Consider the following 21,263-nt stretch of genomic DNA (forward strand, 5'->3'; position numbering starts at 1 on the left):
ACCATGGCGATGGGCTATAGCCCATGGTCTCGAACGGCATACTATAGCATGCCGTTTTCCATCATTTTTGAGGATTTGAAAAAAAGACGAAAATCACTCCGAGACTATGGGCTATATATAGCCCATCGTCTTGGAGTCATTTTCGTCTTTTTTTCAAATCCTCGTTTTTCATAATTTATGACCATGGCGATGGGCAGCCCAGTATCACAATTAAAAGTCAAACCTCAACTTTTTGACAGACCCCGGGAAAAGTCACCGTTTGACTTTTCAAAAGTCAAATACTGACTTTGCGATGGGCTATAGCCCATGGTCTCGAACGGCATACTATAGCATGCCGTTTTCCATCATTTTTGAGGATTTGAAAAAAAGACGAAAATGACTCCGAGACCATGGGCTATAGCCCATCGTCTCGGAGTCATTTTCGTCTTTTTTTCAAATCCTCGTTTTTCATAATTTATGACCATGGCGATGGGCTATAGCCCATGGTCTCGAACGGCATACTATAGCATGCCGTTTTCCATCATTTTTGAGGATTTGAAAAAAAGACGAAAATCACTCCGAGACCATGGGCTATATATAGCCCATCGTCTTGGAGTCATTTTCGTCTTTTTTTCAAATCCTCGTTTTTCATAATTTATGACCATGGCGATGGGCAGCCCAGTATCACAATTAAAAGTCAAACCTCGACTTTTTGACAGACCCCGGGAAAAGTCACCGTTTGACTTTTCAAAAGTCAAATATTGACTTTGCGATGGGCTATAGCCCATGGTCTCGAACGGCATACTATAGCATGCCGTTTTCCATCATTTTTGAGGATTTGAAAAAAAGACGAAAATGACTCCGAGACCATGGGCTATAGCCCATCGTCTCGGAGTCATTTTCGTCTTTTTTTCAAATCCTCGTTTTTCATAATTTATGACCATGGCGATGGGCTATAGCCCATGGTCTCGAACGGCATACTATAGCATGCCGTTTTCCATCATTTTTGAGGATTTGAAAAAAAGACGAAAATCACTCCGAGACCATGGGCTATATATAGCCCATCGTCTTGGAGTCATTTTCGTCTTTTTTTCAAATCCTCGTTTTTCATAATTTATGACCATGGCGATGGGCAGCCCAGTATCACAATTAAAAGTCAAACCTCGACTTTTTGACAGACCCCGGGAAAAGTCACCGTTTGACTTTTCAAAAGTCAAATACTGACTTTGCGATGGGCTATAGCCCATGGTCTCGAACGGCATACTATAGCATGCCGTTTTCCATCATTTTTGAGGATTTGAAAAAAAGACGAAAATGACTCCGAGACCATGGGCTATAGCCCATCGTCTCGGAGTCATTTTCGTCTTTTTTTCAAATCCTCGTTTTTCATAATTTATGACCATGGCGATGGGCTATAGCCCATGGTCTCGAACGGCATACTATAGCATGCCGTTTTCCATCATTTTTGAGGATTTGAAAAAAAGACGAAAATGACTCCGAGACCATGGGCTATAGCCCATCGTCTCGGAGTCATTTTCGTCTTTTTTTCAAATCCTCGTTTTTCATAATTTATGACCATGGCGATGGGCTATAGCCCATGGTCTCGAACGGCATACTATAGCATGCCGTTTTCCATCATTTTTGAGGATTTGAAAAAAAGACGAAAATGACTCCGAGACCATGGGCTATAGCCCATCGTCTCGGAGTCATTTTCGTCTTTTTTTCAAATCCTCGTTTTTCATAATTTATGACCATGGCGATGGGCTATAGCCCATGGTCTCGAACGGCATACTATAGCATGCCGTTTTCCATCATTTTTGAGGATTTGAAAAAAAGACGAAAATCACTCCGAGACTATGGGCTATATATAGCCCATCGTCTTGGAGTCATTTTCGTCTTTTTTTCAAATCCTCGTTTTTCATAATTTATGACCATGGCGATGGGCAGCCCAGTATCACAATTAAAAGTCAAACCTCAACTTTTTGACAGACCCCGGGAAAAGTCACCGTTTGACTTTTCAAAAGTCAAATACTGATTTTGCGATGGGCTATAGCCCATGGTCTCGAACGGCATACTATAGCATGCCGTTTTCCATCATTTTTGAGGATTTGAAAAAAAGACGAAAATGACTCCGAGACCATGGGCTATAGCCCATCGTCTCGGAGTCATTTTCGTATTTTTTTCAAATCCTCGTTTTTCATCATTTATGACCATGGCGATGGGCTATAGCCCATGGTCTCGAACGGCATACTATAGCATGCCGTTTTCCATCATTTTTGAGGATTTGAAAAAAAGACGAAAATCACTCCGAGACTATGGGCTATATATAGCCCATCGTCTTGGAGTCATTTTCGTCTTTTTTTCAAATCCTCGTTTTTCATAATTTATGACCATGGCGATGGGCAGCCCAGTATCACAATTAAAAGTCAAACCTCAACTTTTTGACAGACCCCGGGAAAAGTCACCGTTTGACTTTTCAAAAGTCAAATACTGACTTTGCGATGGGCTATAGCCCATGGTCTCGAACGGCATACTATAGCATGCCGTTTTCCATCATTTTTGAGGATTTGAAAAAAAGACGAAAATGACTCCGAGACCATGGGCTATAGCCCATCGTCTCGGAGTCATTTTCGTCTTTTTTTCAAATCCTCGTTTTTCATAATTTATGACCATGGCGATGGGCTATAGCCCATGGTCTCGAACGGCATACTATAGCATGCCGTTTTCCATCATTTTTGAGGATTTGAAAAAAAGACGAAAATCACTCCGAGACCATGGGCTATATATAGCCCATCGTCTTGGAGTCATTTTCGTCTTTTTTTCAAATCCTCGTTTTTCATAATTTATGACCATGGCGATGGGCAGCCCAGTATCAGAATTAAAAGTCAAACCTCGACTTTTTGACAGACCCCGGGAAAAGTCACCGTTTGACTTTTCAAAAGTCAAATACTGACTTTGCGATGGGCTATAGCCCATGGTCTCGAACGGCATACTATAGCATGCCGTTTTCCATCATTTTTGAGGATTTGAAAAAAAGACGAAAATGACTCCGAGACCATGGGCTATAGCCCATCGTCTCGGAGTCATTTTCGTCTTTTTTTCAAATCCTCGTTTTTCATAATTTATGACCATGGCGATGGGCTATAGCCCATGGTCTCGAACGGCATACTATAGCATGCCGTTTTCCATCATTTTTGAGGATTTGAAAAAAAGACGAAAATCACTCCGAGACCATGGGCTATATATAGCCCATCGTCTTGGAGTCATTTTCGTCTTTTTTTCAAATCCTCGTTTTTCATAATTTATGACCATGGCGATGGGCAGCCCAGTATCACAATTAAAAGTCAAACCTCGACTTTTTGACAGACCCCGGGAAAAGTCACCGTTTGACTTTTCAAAAGTCAAATACTGACTTTGCGATGGGCTATAGCCCATGGTCTCGAACGGCATACTATAGCATGCCGTTTTCCATCATTTTTGAGGATTTGAAAAAAAGACGAAAATGACTCCGAGACCATGGGCTATAGCCCATCGTCTCGGAGTCATTTTCGTCTTTTTTTCAAATCCTCGTTTTTCATAATTTATGACCATGGCGATGGGCTATAGCCCATGGTCTCGAACGGCATACTATAGCATGCCGTTTTCCATCATTTTTGAGGATTTGAAAAAAAGACGAAAATCACTCCGAGACCATGGGCTATATATAGCCCATCGTCTTGGAGTCATTTTCGTCTTTTTTTCAAATCCTCTTTTTTTCATAATTTATGACCATGGCGATGGGCAGCCCAGTATCACAATTAAAAGTCAAACCTCGACTTTTTGACAGACCCCGGGAAAAGTCACCGTTTGACTTTTCAAAAGTCAAATACTGACTTTGCGATGGGCTATAGCCCATGGTCTCGAACGGCATACTATAGCATGCCGTTTTCCATCATTTTTGAGGATTTGAAAAAAAGACGAAAATGACTCCGAGACCATGGGCTATAGCCCATCGTCTCGGAGTCATTTTCGTCTTTTTTTCAAATCCTCGTTTTTCATCATTTATGACCATGGCGATGGGCTATAGCCCATGGTCTCGAACGGCATACTATAGCATGCCGTTTTCCATCATTTTTGAGGATTTGAAAAAAAGACGAAAATCACTCCGAGACCATGGGCTATATATAGCCCATCGTCTTGGAGTCATTTTCGTCTTTTTTTCAAATCCTCGCTTTTCATAATTTATGACCATGGCGATGGGCAGCCCAGTATCACAATTAAAAGTCAAACCTCGACTTTTTGACAGACCCCGGGAAAAGTCACCGTTTGACTTTTCAAAAGTCAAATACTGACTTTGCGATGGGCTATAGCCCATGGTCTCGAACGGCATACTATAGCATGCCGTTTTCCATCATTTTTGAGGATTTGAAAAAAAGACGAAAATGACTCCGAGACCATGGGCTATAGCCCATCGTCTCGGAGTCATTTTCGTCTTTTTTTTCAAATCCTCGTTTTTCATCATTTATGACCATGGCGATGGGCTATAGCCCATGGTCTCGAACGGCATACTATAGCATGCCGTTTTCCATCATTTTTGAGGATTTGAAAAAAAGACGAAAATCACTCCGAGACCATGGGCTATATATAGCCCATCGTCTTGGAGTCATTTTCGTCTTTTTTTCAAATCCTCGTTTTTCATAATTTATGACCATGGCGATGGGCAGCCCAGTATCACAATTAAAAGTCAAACCTCGACATTTTGACAGACCCCGGGAAAAGTCACCGTTTGACTTTTCAAAAGTCAAATACTGACTTTGCGATGGGCTATAGCCCATGGTCTCGAACGGCATACTATAGCATGCCGTTTTCCATCATTTTTGAGGATTTGAAAAAAAGACGAAAATGACTCCGAGACCATGGGCTATAGCCCATCGTCTCGGAGTCATTTTCGTCTTTTTTTCAAATCCTCGTTTTTCATAATTTATGACCATGGCGATGGGCTATAGCCCATGGTCTCGAACGGCATACTATAGCATGCCGTTTTCCATCATTTTTGAGGATTTGAAAAAAAGACGAAAATCACTCCGAGACCATGGGCTATATATAGCCCATCGTCTTGGAGTCATTTTCGTCTTTTTTTCAAATCCTCGTTTTTCATAATTTATGACCATGGCGATGGGCAGCCCAGTATCACAATTAAAAGTCAAACCTCGACATTTTGACAGACCCCGGGAAAAGTCACCGTTTGACTTTTCAAAAGTCAAATACTGACTTTGCGATGGGCTATAGCCCATGGTCTCGAACGGCATACTATAGCATGCCGTTTTCCATCATTTTTGAGGATTTGAAAAAAAGACGAAAATGACTCCGAGACCATGGGCTATAGCCCATCGTCTCGGAGTCATTTTCGTCTTTTTTTCAAATCCTCGTTTTTCATAATTTATGACCATGGCGATGGGCTATAGCCCATGGTCTCGAACGGCATACTATAGCATGCCGTTTTCCATCATTTTTGAGGATTTGAAAAAAAGACGAAAATCACTCCGAGACCATGGGCTATATATAGCCCATCGTCTTGGAGTCATTTTCGTCTTTTTTTCAAATCCTCGTTTTTCATAATTTATGACCATGGCGATGGGCAGCCCAGTATCACAATTAAAAGTCAAACCTCGACTTTTTGACAGACCCCGGGAAAAGTCACCGTTTGACTTTTCAAAAGTCAAATACTGACTTTGCGATGGGCTATAGCCCATGGTCTCGAACGGCATACTATAGCATGCCGTTTTCCATCATTTTTGAGGATTTGAAAAAAAGACGAAAATGACTCCGAGACCATGGGCTATAGCCCATCGTCTCGGAGTCATTTTCGTCTTTTTTTCAAATCCTCGTTTTTCATCATTTATGACCATGGCGATGGGCTATAGCCCATGGTCTCGAACGGCATACTATAGCATGCCGTTTTCCATCATTTTTGAGGATTTGAAAAAAAGACGAAAATCACTCCGAGACCATGGGCTATATATAGCCCATCGTCTTGGAGTCATTTTCGTCTTTTTTTCAAATCCTCGTTTTTCATAATTTATGACCATGGCGATGGGCAGCCCAGTATCACAATTAAAAGTCAAACCTCGACTTTTTGACAGACCCCGGGAAAAGTCACCGTTTGACTTTTCAAAAGTCAAATACTGACTTTGCGATGGGCTATAGCCCATGGTCTCGAACGGCATACTATAGCATGCCGTTTTCCATCATTTTTGAGGATTTGAAAAAAAGACGAAAATGACTCCGAGACCATGGGCTATAGCCCATCGTCTCGGAGTCATTTTCGTCTTTTTTTCAAATCCTCGTTTTTCATAATTTATGACCATGGCGATGGGCTATAGCCCATGGTCTCGAACGGCATACTATAGCATGCCGTTTTCCATCATTTTTGAGGATTTGAAAAAAAGACGAAAATCACTCCGAGACTATGGGCTATATATAGCCCATCGTCTTGGAGTCATTTTCGTCTTTTTTTCAAATCCTCGTTTTTCATAATTTATGACCATGGCGATGGGCAGCCCAGTATCACAATTAAAAGTCAAACCTCGACTTTTTGACAGACCCCGGGAAAAGTCACCGTTTGACTTTTCAAAAGTCAAATACTGACTTTGCGATGGGCTATAGCCCATGGTCTCGAACGGCATACTATAGCATGCCGTTTTCCATCATTTTTGAGGATTTGAAAAAAAGACGAAAATGACTCCGAGACCATGGGCTATAGCCCATCGTCTCGGAGTCATTTTCGTCTTTTTTTCAAATCCTCGTTTTTCATCATTTATGACCATGGCGATGGGCTATAGCCCATGGTCTCGAACGGCATACTATAGCATGCCGTTTTCCATCATTTTTGAGGATTTGAAAAAAAGACAAAAATCACTCCGAGACCATGGGCTATATATAGCCCATCGTCTTGGAGTCATTTTCGTCTTTTTTTCAAATCCTCGTTTTTCATAATTTATGACCATGGCGATGGGCAGCCCAGTATCACAATTAAAAGTCAAACCTCGACTTTTTGACAGACCCCGGGAAAAGTCACCGTTTGACTTTTCAAAAGTCAAATACTGACTTTGCGATGGGCTATAGCCCATGGTCTCGAACGGCATACTATAGCATGCCGTTTTCCATCATTTTTGAGGATTTGAAAAAAAGACGAAAATGACTCCGAGACCATGGGCTATAGCCCATCGTCTCGGAGTCATTTTCGTCTTTTTTTCAAATCCTCGTTTTTCATAATTTATGACCATGGCGATGGGCTATAGCCCATGGTCTCGAACGGCATACTATAGCATGCCGTTTTCCATCATTTTTGAGGATTTGAAAAAAAGACGAAAATCACTCCGAGACTATGGGCTATATATAGCCCATCGTCTTGGAGTCATTTTCGTCTTTTTTTCAAATCCTCGTTTTTCATAATTTATGACCATGGCGATGGGCAGCCCAGTATCACAATTAAAAGTCAAACCTCAACTTTTTGACAGACCCCGGGAAAAGTCACCGTTTGACTTTTCAAAAGTCAAATACTGACTTTGCGATGGGCTATAGCCCATGGTCTCGAACGGCATACTATAGCATGCCGTTTTCCATCATTTTTGAGGATTTGAAAAAAAGACGAAAATGACTCCGAGACCATGGGCTATAGCCCATCGTCTCGGAGTCATTTTCGTCTTTTTTTTCAAATCCTCGTTTTTCATCATTTATGACCATGGCGATGGGCTATAGCCCATGGTCTCGAACGGCATACTATAGCATGCCGTTTTCCATCATTTTTGAGGATTTGAAAAAAAGACGAAAATCACTCCGAGACCATGGGCTATATATAGCCCATCGTCTTGGAGTCATTTTCGTCTTTTTTTCAAATCCTCGTTTTTCATAATTTATGACCATGGCGATGGGCAGCCCAGTATCACAATTAAAAGTCAAACCTCGACATTTTGACAGACCCCGGGAAAAGTCACCGTTTGACTTTTCAAAAGTCAAATACTGACTTTGCGATGGGCTATAGCCCATGGTCTCGAACGGCATACTATAGCATGCCGTTTTCCATCATTTTTGAGGATTTGAAAAAAAGACGAAAATGACTCCGAGACCATGGGCTATAGCCCATCGTCTCGGAGTCATTTTCGTCTTTTTTTCAAATCCTCGTTTTTCATAATTTATGACCATGGCGATGGGCTATAGCCCATGGTCTCGAACGGCATACTATAGCATGCCGTTTTCCATCATTTTTGAGGATTTGAAAAAAAGACGAAAATCACTCCGAGACCATGGGCTATATATAGCCCATCGTCTTGGAGTCATTTTCGTCTTTTTTTCAAATCCTCGTTTTTCATAATTTATGACCATGGCGATGGGCAGCCCAGTATCACAATTAAAAGTCAAACCTCGACTTTTTGACAGACCCCGGGAAAAGTCACCGTTTGACTTTTCAAAAGTCAAATACTGACTTTGCGATGGGCTATAGCCCATGGTCTCGAACGGCATACTATAGCATGCCGTTTTCCATCATTTTTGAGGATTTGAAAAAAAGACGAAAATGACTCCGAGACCATGGGCTATAGCCCATCGTCTCGGAGTCATTTTCGTCTTTTTTTCAAATCCTCGTTTTTCATCATTTATGACCATGGCGATGGGCTATAGCCCATGGTCTCGAACGGCATACTATAGCATGCCGTTTTCCATCATTTTTGAGGATTTGAAAAAAAGACGAAAATCACTCCGAGACCATGGGCTATATATAGCCCATCGTCTTGGAGTCATTTTCGTCTTTTTTTCAAATCCTCGTTTTTCATAATTTATGACCATGGCGATGGGCAGCCCAGTATCACAATTAAAAGTCAAACCTCGACTTTTTGACAGACCCCGGGAAAAGTCACCGTTTGACTTTTCAAAAGTCAAATACTGACTTTGCGATGGGCTATAGCCCATGGTCTCGAACGGCATACTATAGCATGCCGTTTTCCATCATTTTTGAGGATTTGAAAAAAAGACGAAAATGACTCCGAGACCATGGGCTATAGCCCATCGTCTCGGAGTCATTTTCGTCTTTTTTTCAAATCCTCGTTTTTCATAATTTATGACCATGGCGATGGGCTATAGCCCATGGTCTCGAACGGCATACTATAGCATGCCGTTTTCCATCATTTTTGAGGATTTGAAAAAAAGACGAAAATCACTCCGAGACTATGGGCTATATATAGCCCATCGTCTTGGAGTCATTTTCGTCTTTTTTTCAAATCCTCGTTTTTCATAATTTATGACCATGGCGATGGGCAGCCCAGTATCACAATTAAAAGTCAAACCTCAACTTTTTGACAGACCCCGGGAAAAGTCACCGTTTGACTTTTCAAAAGTCAAATACTGACTTTGCGATGGGCTATAGCCCATGGTCTCGAACGGCATACTATAGCATGCCGTTTTCCATCATTTTTGAGGATTTGAAAAAAAGACGAAAATGACTCCGAGACCATGGGCTATAGCCCATCGTCTCGGAGTCATTTTCGTCTTTTTTTCAAATCCTCGTTTTTCATAATTTATGACCATGGCGATGGGCTATAGCCCATGGTCTCGAACGGCATACTATAGCATGCCGTTTTCCATCATTTTTGAGGATTTGAAAAAAAGACGAAAATCACTCCGAGACCATGGGCTATATATAGCCCATCGTCTTGGAGTCATTTTCGTCTTTTTTTCAAATCCTCGTTTTTCATAATTTATGACCATGGCGATGGGCAGCCCAGTATCACAATTAAAAGTCAAACCTCGACTTTTTGACAGACCCCGGGAAAAGTCACCGTTTGACTTTTCAAAAGTCAAATACTGACTTTGCGATGGGCTATAGCCCATGGTCTCGAACGGCATACTATAGCATGCCGTTTTCCATCATTTTTGAGGATTTGAAAAAAAGACGAAAATGACTCCGAGACCATGGGCTATAGCCCATCGTCTCGGAGTCCTTTTCGTCTTTTTTTCAAATCCTCGTTTTTCATCATTTATGACCATGGCGATGGGCTATAGCCCATGGTCTCGAACGGCATACTATAGCATGCCGTTTTCCATCATTTTTGAGGATTTGAAAAAAAGACGAAAATCACTCCGAGACCATGGGCTATATATAGCCCATCGTCTTGGAGTCATTTTCGTCTTTTTTTCAAATCCTCTTTTTTTCATAATTTATGACCATGGCGATGGGCAGCCCAGTATCACAATTAAAAGTCAAACCTCGACTTTTTGACAGACCCCGGGAAAAGTCACCGTTTGACTTTTCAAAAGTCAAATACTGACTTTGCGATGGGCTATAGCCCATGGTCTCGAACGGCATACTATAGCATGCCGTTTTCCATCATTTTTGAGGATTTGAAAAAAAGACGAAAATGACTCCGAGACCATGGGCTATAGCCCATCGTCTCGGAGTCATTTTCGTCTTTTTTTCAAATCCTCGTTTTTCATCATTTATGACCATGGCGATGGGCTATAGCCCATGGTCTCGAACGGCATACTATAGCATGCCGTTTTCCATCATTTTTGAGGATTTGAAAAAAAGACGAAAATCACTCCGAGACCATGGGCTATATATAGCCCATCGTCTTGGAGTCATTTTCGTCTTTTTTTCAAATCCTCTTTTTTTCATAATTTATGACCATGGCGATGGGCAGCCCAGTATCACAATTAAAAGTCAAACCTCGACTTTTTGACAGACCCCGGGAAAAGTCACCGTTTGACTTTTCAAAAGTCAAATACTGACTTTGCGATGGGCTATAGCCCATGGTCTCGAACGGCATACTATAGCATGCCGTTTTCCATCATTTTTGAGGATTTGAAAAAAAGACGAAAATTACTCCGAGACCATGGGCTATAGCCCATCGTCTCGGAGTCATTTTCGTCTTTTTTTCAAATCCTCGTTTTTCATAATTTATGACCATGGCGATGGGCTATAGCCCATGGTCTCGAACGGCATACTATAGCATGCCGTTTTCCATCATTTTTGAGGATTTGAAAAAAAGACGAAAATCACTCCGAGACCATGGGCTATATATAGCCCATCGTCTTGGAGTCATTTTCGTCTTTTTTTCAAATCCTCGTTTTTCATAATTTATGACCATGGCGATGGGCAGCCCAGTATCACAATTAAAAGTCAAACCTCGACTTTTTGACAGACCCCGGGAAAAGTCACCGTTTGACTTTTCAAAAGTCAAATACTGACTTTGCGATGGGCTATAGCCCATGGTCTCGAACGGCATACTATAGCATGCCGTTTTCCATCATTTTTGAGGATTTGAAAAAAAGACGAAAATCACTCCGAGACCATGGGCTATATATAGCCCATCGTCTTGGAGTCATTTTCGTCTTTTTTTCAAATCCTCTTTTTTTCATAATTTATGACCATGGCGATGGGCAGCCCAGTATCACAATTAAAAGTCAAACCTCGACTTTTTGACAGACCCCGGGAAAAGTCACCGTTTGACTTTTCAAAAGTCAAATACTGACTTTGCGATGGGCTATAGCCCATGGTCTCGAACGGCATACTATAGCATGCCGTTTTCCATCATTTTTGAGGATTTGAAAAAAAGACGAAAATTACTCCGAGACCATGGGCTATAGCCCATCGTCTCGGAGTCATTTTCGTCTTTTTTTCAAATCCTCGTTTTTCATAATTTATGACCATGGCGATGGGCTATAGCCCATGGTCTCGAACGGCATACTATAGCATGCCGTTTTCCATCATTTTTGAGGATTTGAAAAAAAGACGAAAATCACTCCGAGACCATGGGCTATATATAGCCCATCGTCTTGGAGTCATTTTCGTCTTTTTTTCAAATCCTCGTTTTTCATAATTTATGACCATGGCGATGGGCAGCCCAGTATCACAATTAAAAGTCAAACCTCGACTTTTTGACAGACCCCGGGAAAAGTCACCGTTTGACTTTTCAAAAGTCAAATACTGACTTTGCGATGGGCTATAGCCCATGGTCTCGAACGGCATACTATAGCATGCCGTTTTCCATCATTTTTGAGGATTTGAAAAAAAGACGAAAATGACTCCGAGACCATGGGCTATAGCCCATCGTCTCGGAGTCATTTTCGTCTTTTTTTCAAATCCTCGTTTTTCATCATTTATGACCATGGCGATGGGCTATAGCCCATGGTCTCGAACGGCATACTATAGCATGCCGTTTTCCATCATTTTTGAGGATTTGAAAAAAAGACGAAAATCACTCCGAGACCATGGGCTATATATAGCCCATCGTCTTGGAGTCATTTTCGTCTTTTTTTCAAATCCTCTTTTTTTCATAATTTATGACCATGGCGATGGGCAGCCCAGTATCACAATTAAAAGTCAAACCTCGACTTTTTGACAGACCCCGGGAAAAGTCACCGTTTGACTTTTCAAAAGTCAAATACTGACTTTGCGATGGGCTATAGCCCATGGTCTCGAACGGCATACTATAGCATGCCGTTTTCCATCATTTTTGAGGATTTGAAAAAAAGACGAAAATTACTCCGAGACCATGGGCTATAGCCCATCGTCTCGGAGTCATTTTCGTCTTTTTTTCAAATCCTCGTTTTTCATAATTTATGACCATGGCGATGGGCTATAGCCCATGGTCTCGAACGGCATACTATAGCATGCCGTTTTCCATCATTTTTGAGGATTTGAAAAAAAGACGAAAATCACTCCGAGACCATGGGCTATATATAGCCCATCGTCTTGGAGTCATTTTCGTCTTTTTTTCAAATCCTCGTTTTTCATAATTTATGACCATGGCGATGGGCAGCCCAGTATCACAATTAAAAGTCAAACCTCGACTTTTTGACAGACCCCGGGAAAAGTCACCGTTTGACTTTTCAAAAGTCAAATACTGACTTTGCGATGGGCTATAGCCCATGGTCTCGAACGGCATACTATAGCATGCCGTTTTCCATCATTTTTGAGGATTTGAAAAAAAGACGAAAATGACTCCGAGACCATGGGCTATAGCCCATCGTCTCGGAGTCATTTTCGTCTTTTTTTTCAAATCCTCGTTTTTCATCATTTATGACCATGGCGATGGGCTATAGCCCATGGTCTCGAACGGCATACTATAGCATGCCGTTTTCCATCATTTTTGAGGATTTGAAAAAAAGACGAAAATCACTCCGAGACCATGGGCTATATATAGCCCATCGTCTTGGAGTCATTTTCGTCTTTTTTTCAAATCCTCGTTTTTCATAATTTATGACCATGGCGATGGGCAGCCCAGTATCACAATTAAAAGTCAAACCTCGACTTTTTGACAGACCCCGGGAAAAGTCACCGTTTGACTTTTCAAAAGTCAAATACTGACTTTGCGATGGGCTATAGCCCATGGTCTCGAACGGCATACTATAGCATGCCGTTTTCCATCATTTTTGAGGATTTGAAAAAAAGACGAAAATGACTCCGAGACCATGGGCTATAGCCCATCGTCTCGGAGTCATTTTCGTATTTTTTTCAAATCCTCGTTTTTCATAATTTATGACCATGGCGATGGGCTATAGCCCATGGTCTCGAACGGCATACTATAGCATGCCGTTTTCCATCATTTTTGAGGATTTGAAAAAAAGACGAAAATCACTCCGAGACCATGGGCTATATATAGCCCATCGTCTTGGAGTCATTTTCGTCTTTTTTTCAAATCCTCGTTTTTCATAATTTATGACCATGGCGATGGGCAGCCCAGTATCACAATTAAAAGTCAAACCTCGACTTTTTGACAGACCCCGGGAAAAGTCACCGTTTGACTTTTCAAAAGTCAAATACTGACTTTGCGATGGGCTATAGCCCATGGTCTCGAACGGCATACTATAGCATGCCGTTTTCCATCATTTTTGAGGATTTGAAAAAAAGACGAAAATTACTCCGAGACCATGGGCTATAGCCCATCGTCTCGGAGTCATTTTCGTCTTTTTTTCAAATCCTCGTTTTTCATAATTTATGACCATGGCGATGGGCTATAGCCCATGGTCTCGAACGGCATACTATAGCATGCCGTTTTCCATCATTTTTGAGGATTTGAAAAAAAGACGAAAATCACTCCGAGACCATGGGCTATATATAGCCCATCGTCTTGGAGTCATTTTCGTCTTTTTTTCAAATCCTCGTTTTTCATAATTTATGACCATGGCGATGGGCAGCCCAGTATCACAATTAAAAGTCAAACCTCGACTTTTTGACAGACCCCGGGAAAAGTCACCGTTTGACTTTTCAAAAGTCAAATACTGACTTTGCGATGGGCTATAGCCCATGGTCTCGAACGGCATACTATAGCATGCCGTTTTCCATCATTTTTGAGGATTTGAAAAAAAGACGAAAATGACTCCGAGACCATGGGCTATAGCCCATCGTCTCGGAGTCATTTTCGTCTTTTTTTTCAAATCCTCGTTTTTCATCATTTATGACCATGGCGATGGGCTATAGCCCATGGTCTCGAACGGCATACTATAGCATGCCGTTTTCCATCATTTTTGAGGATTTGAAAAAAAGACGAAAATCACTCCGAGACCATGGGCTATATATAGCCCATCGTCTTGGAGTCATTTTCGTCTTTTTTTCAAATCCTCGTTTTTCATAATTTATGACCATGGCGATGGGCAGCCCAGTATCACAATTAAAAGTCAAACCTCGACTTTTTGACAGACCCCGGGAAAAGTCACCGTTTGACTTTTCAAAAGTCAAATACTGACTTTGCGATGGGCTATAGCCCATGGTCTCGAACGGCATACTATAGCATGCCGTTTTCCATCATTTTTGAGGATTTGAAAAAAAGACGAAAATGACTCCGAGACCATGGGCTATAGCCCATCGTCTCGGAGTCATTTTCGTCTTTTTTTTCAAATCCTCGTTTTTCATCATTTATGACCATGGCGATGGGCTATAGCCCATGGTCTCGAACGGCATACTATAGCATGCCGTTTTCCATCATTTTTGAGGATTTGAAAAAAAGACGAAAATCACTCCGAGACCATGGGCTATATATAGCCCATCGTCTTGGAGTCATTTTCGTCTTTTTTTCAAATCCTTGTTTTTCATAATTTATGACCATGGCGATGGGCAGCCCAGTATCACAATTAAAAGTCAAACCTCGACTTTTTGACAGACCCCGGGAAAAGTCACCGTTTGACTTTTCAAAAGTCAAATACTGACTTTGCGATGGGCTATAGCCCATGGTCTCGAACGGCATACTATAGCATGCCGTTTTCCATCATTTTTGAGGATTTGAAAAAAAGACGAAAATGACTCCGAGACCATGGGCTATAGCCCATCGTCTCGGAGTCATTTTCGTCTTTTTTTTCAAATCCTCGTTTTTCATCATTTATGACCATGGCGATGGGCTATAGCCCATGGTCTCGAACGGCATACTATAGCATGCCGTTTTCCATCATTTTTGAGGATTTGAAAAAAAGACGAAAATCACTCCGAGACCATGGGCTATATATAGCCCATCGTCTTGGAGTCATTTTCGTCTTTTTTTCAAATCCTCGTTTTTCATAATTTATGACCATGGCGATGGGCAGCCCAGTATCACAATTAAAAGTCAAACCTCGACATTTTGACAGACCCCGGGAAAAGTCACCGTTTTACTTTTCAAAAGTCAAATACTGACTTTGCGATGGGCTATAGCCCATGGTCTCGAACGGCATACTATAGCATGCCGTTTTCCATCATTTTTGAGGATTTGAAAAAAAGACGAAAATGACTCCGAGACCATGGGCTATAGCCCATCGTCTCGGAGTCATTTTCGTCTTTTTTTCAAATCCTCGTTTTTCATAATTTATGACCATGGCGATGGGCTATAGCCCATGGTCTCGAACGGCATACTATAGCATGCCGTTTTCCATCATTTTTGAGGATTTGAAAAAAAGACGAAAATCACTCCGAGACCATGGGCTATATATAGCCCATCGTCTTGGAGTCATTTTCGTCTTTTTTTCAAATCCTCGTTTTTCATAATTTATGACCATGGCGATGGGCAGCCCAGTATCACAATTAAAAGTCAAACCTCGACTTTTTGACAGACCCCGGGAAAAGTCACCGTTTGACTTTTCAAAAGTCAAATACTGACTTTGCGATGGGCTATAGCCCATGGTCTCGAACGGCATACTATAGCATGCCGTTTTCCATCATTTTTGAGGATTTGAAAAAAAGACGAAAATGACTCCGAGACCATGGGCTATAGCCCATCGTCTCGGAGTCATTTTCGTCTTTTTTTCAAATCCTCGTTTTTCATAATTTATGACCATGGCGATGGGCTATAGCCCATGGTCTCGAACGGCATACTATAGCATGCCGTTTTCCATCATTTTTGAGGATTTGAAAAAAAGACGAAAATCACTCCGAGACCATGGGCTATATATAGCCCATCGTCTTGGAGTCATTTTCGTCTTTTTTTCAAATCCTCGTTTTTCATAATTTATGACCATGGCGATGGGCAGCCCAGTATCACAATTAAAAGTCAAACCTCGACTTTTTGACAGACCCCGGGAAAAGTCACCGTTTGACTTTTCAAAAGTCAAATACTGACTTTGCGATGGGCTATAGCCCATGGTCTCGAACGGCATACTATAGCATGCCGTTTTCCATCATTTTTGAGGATTTGAAAAAAAGACGAAAATGACTCCGAGACCATGGGCTATAGCCCATCGTCTCGGAGTCATTTTCGTCTTTTTTTCAAATCCTCGTTTTTCATAATTTATGACCATGGCGATGGGCTATAGCCCATGGTCTCGAACGGCATACTATAGCATGCCGTTTTCCATCATTTTTGAGGATTTGAAAAAAAGACGAAAATCACTCCGAGACCATGGGCTATATATAGCCCATCGTCTTGGAGTCATTTTCGTCTTTTTTTCAAATCCTCGTTTTTCATAATTTATGACCATGGCGATGGGCAGCCCAGTATCACAATTAAAAGTCAAACCTCGACTTTTTGACAGACCCCGGGAAAAGTCACCGTTTGACTTTTCAAAAGTCAAATACTGACTTTGCGATGGGCTATAGCCCATGGTCTCGAACGGCATACTATAGCATGCCGTTTTCCATCATTTTTGAGGATTTGAAAAAAAGACGAAAATTACTCCGAGACCATGGGCTATAGCCCATCGTCTCGGAGTCATTTTCGTCTTTTTTTCAAATCCTCGTTTTTCATAATTTATGACCATGGCGATGGGCTATAGCCCATGGTCTCGAACGGCATACTATAGCATGCCGTTTTCCATCATTTTTGAGGATTTGAAAAAAAGACGAAAATCACTCCGAGACCATGGGCTATATATAGCCCATCGTCTTGGAGTCATTTTCGTCTTTTTTTCAAATCCTCGTTTTTCATAATTTATGACCATGGCGATGGGCAGCCCAGTATCACAATTAAAAGTCAAACCTCGACTTTTTGACAGACCCCGGGAAAAGTCACCGTTTGACTTTTCAAAAGTCAAATACTGACTTTGCGATGGGCTATAGCCCATGGTCTCGAACGGCATACTATAGCATGCCGTTTTCCATCATTTTTGAGGATTTGAAAAAAAGACGAAAATGACTCCGAGACCATGGGCTATAGCCCATCGTCTCGGAGTCATTTTCGTCTTTTTTTTCAAATCCTCGTTTTTCATCATTTATGACCATGGCGATGGGCTATAGCCCATGGTCTCGAACGGCATACTATAGCATGCCGTTTTCCATCATTTTTGAGGATTTGAAAAAAAGACGAAAATCACTCCGAGACCATGGGCTATATATAGCCCATCGTCTTGGAGTCATTTTCGTCTTTTTTTCAAATCCTCGTTTTTCATAATTTATGACCATGGCGATGGGCAGCCCAGTATCACAATTAAAAGTCAAACCTCGACTTTTTGACAGACCCCGGGAAAAGTCACCGTTTGACTTTTCAAAAGTCAAATACTGACTTTGCGATGGGCTATAGCCCATGGTCTCGAACGGCATACTATAGCATGCCGTTTTCCATCATTTTTGAGGATTTGAAAAAAAGACGAAAATCACTCCGAGACCATGGGCTATAGCCCATCGTCTCGGAGTCATTTTCGTCTTTTTTTTCAAATCCTCGTTTTTCATCATTTATGACCATGGCGATGGGCTATAGCCCATGGTCTCGAACGGCATACTATAGCATGCCGTTTTCCATCATTTTTGAGGATTTGAAAAAAATACGAAAATCACTCCGAGACCATGGGCTATATATAGCCCATCGTCTTGGAGTCATTTTCGTCTTTTTTTCAAATCCTCGTTTTTCATAATTTATGACCATGGCGATGGGCAGCCCAGTATCACAATTAAAAGTCAAACCTCGACTTTTTGACAGACCCCGGGAAAAGTCACCGTTTGACTTTTCAAAAGTCAAATACTGACTTTGCGATGGGCTATAGCCCATGGTCTCGAACGGCATACTATAGCATGCCGTTTTCCATCATTTTTGAGGATTTGAAAAAAAGACGAAAATTACTCCGAGACCATGGGCTATAGCCCATCGTCTCGGAGTCATTTTCGTCTTTTTTTCAAATCCTCGTTTTTCATAATTTATGACCATGGCGATGGGCTATAGCCCATGGTCTCGAACGGCATACTATAGCATGCCGTTTTCCATCATTTTTGAGGATTTGAAAAAAAGACGAAAATCACTCCGAGACCATGGGCTATATATAGCCCATCGTCTTGGAGTCATTTTCGTCTTTTTTTCAAATCCTCGTTTTTCATAATTTATGACCATGGCGATGGGCAGCCCAGTATCACAATTAAAAGTCAAACCTCGACTTTTTGACAGACCCCGGGAAAAGTCACCGTTTGACTTTTCAAAAGTCAAATACTGACTTTGCGATGGGCTATAGCCCATGGTCTCGAACGGCATACTATAGCATGCCGTTTTCCATCATTTTTGAGGATTTGAAAAAAAGACGAAAATGACTCCGAGACCATGGGCTATAGCCCATCGTCTCGGAGTCATTTTCGTCTTTTTTTTCAAATCCTCGTTTTTCATCATTTATGACCATGGCGATGGGCTATAGCCCATGGTCTCGAACGGCATACTATAGCATGCCGTTTTCCATCATTTTTGAGGATTTGAAAAAAAGACGAAAATCACTCCGAGACCATGGGCTATATATAGCCCATCGTCTTGGAGTCATTTTCGTCTTTTTTTCAAATCCTCGTTTTTCATAATTTATGACCATGGCGATGGGCAGCCCAGTATCACAATTAAAAGTCAAACCTCGACTTTTTGACAGACCCCGGGAAAAGTCACCGTTTGACTTTTCAAAAGTCAAATACTGACTTTGCGATGGGCTATAGCCCATGGTCTCGAACGGCATACTATAGCATGCCGTTTTCCATCATTTTTGAGGATTTGAAAAAAAGACGAAAATCACTCCGAGACCATGGGCTATATATAGCCCATCGTCTTGGAGTCATTTTCGTCTTTTTTTCAAATCCTCGTTTTTCATAATTTATGACCATGGCGATGGGCAGCCCAGTATCACAATTAAAAGTCAAACCTCGACTTTTTGACAGACCCCGGGAAAAGTCACCGTTTGACTTTTCAAAAGTCAAATACTGACTTTGCGATGGGCTATAGCCCATGGTCTCGAACGGCATACTATAGCATGCCGTTTTCCATCATTTTTGAGGATTTGAAAAAAAGACGAAAATGACTCCGAGACCATGGGCTATAGCCCATCGTCTCGGAGTCATTTTCGTCTTTTTTTCAAATCCTCGTTTTTCATCATTTATGACCATGGCGATGGGCTATAGCCCATGGTCTCGAACGGCATACTATAGCATGCCGTTTTCCATCATTTTTGAGGATTTGAAAAAAAGACGAAAATCACTCCGAGACCATGGGCTATATATAGCCCATCGTCTTGGAGTCATTTTCGTCTTTTTTTCAAATCCTCGTTTTTCATAATTTATGACCATGGCGATGGGCAGCCCAGTATCACAATTAAAAGTCAAACCTCGACTTTTTGACAGACCCCGGGAAAAGTCACCGTTTGACTTTTCAAAAGTCAAATACTGACTTTGCGATGGGCTATAGCCCATGGTCTCGAACGGCATACTATAGCATGCCGTTTTCCATCATTTTTGAGGATTTGAAAAAAAGACGAAAATGACTCCGAGACCATGGGCTATAGCCCATCGTCTCGGAGTCATTTTCGTCTTTTTTTTCAAATCCTCGTTTTTCATCATTTATGACCATGGCGATGGGCTATAGCCCATGGTCTCGAACGGCATACTATAGCATGCCGTTTTCCATCATTTTTGAGGATTTGAAAAAAAGACGAAAATCACTCCGAGACCATGGGCTATATATAGCCCATCGTCTTGGAGTCATTTTCGTCTTTTTTTCAAATCCTCGTTTTTCATAATTTATGACCATGGCGATGGGCAGCCCAGTATCACAATTAAAAGTCAAACCTCGACTTTTTGACAGACCCCGGGAAAAGTCACCGTTTGACTTTTCAAAAGTCAAATACTGACTTTGCGATGGGCTATAGCCCATGGTCTCGAACGGCATACTATAGCATGCCGTTTTCCATCATTTTTGAGGATTTGAAAAAAAGACGAAAATGACTCCGAGACCATGGGCTATAGCCCATCGTCTCGGAGTCATTTTCGTCTTTTTTTTCAAATCCTCGTTTTTCATCATTTATGACCATGGCGATGGGCTATAGCCCATGGTCTCGAACGGCATACTATAGCATGCCGTTTTCCATCATTTTTGAGGATTTGAAAAAAAGACGAAGATCACTCCGAGACCATGGGCTATATATAGCCCATCGTCTTGGAGTCATTTTCGTCTTTTTTTCAAATCCTCGTTTTTCATAATTTATGACCATGGCGATGGGCAGCCCAGTATCACAATTAAAAGTCAAACCTCGACTTTTTGACAGACCCCGGGAAAAGTCACCGTTTGACTTTTCAAAAGTCAAATACTGACTTTGCGATGGGCTATAGCCCATGGTCTCGAACGGCATACTATAGCATGCCGTTTTCCATCATTTTTGAGGATTTGAAAAAAAGACGAAAATCACTCCGAGACCATGGGCTATATATAGCCCATCGTCTTGGAGTCATTTTCGTCTTTTTTTCAAATCCTCGTTTTTCATAATTTATGACCATGGCGATGGGCAGCCCAGTATCACAATTAAAAGTCAAACCTCGACTTTTTGACAGACCCCGGGAAAAGTCACCGTTTGACTTTTCAAAAGTCAAATACTGACTTTGCGATGGGCTATAGCCCATG

The sequence above is a fragment of the Electrona antarctica genome (genome assembly GCF_951216825.1).
Source record: "Electrona antarctica genome assembly, chromosome: 10".
Taxonomy (NCBI): Eukaryota; Metazoa; Chordata; class Actinopteri; order Myctophiformes; family Myctophidae; genus Electrona; species Electrona antarctica.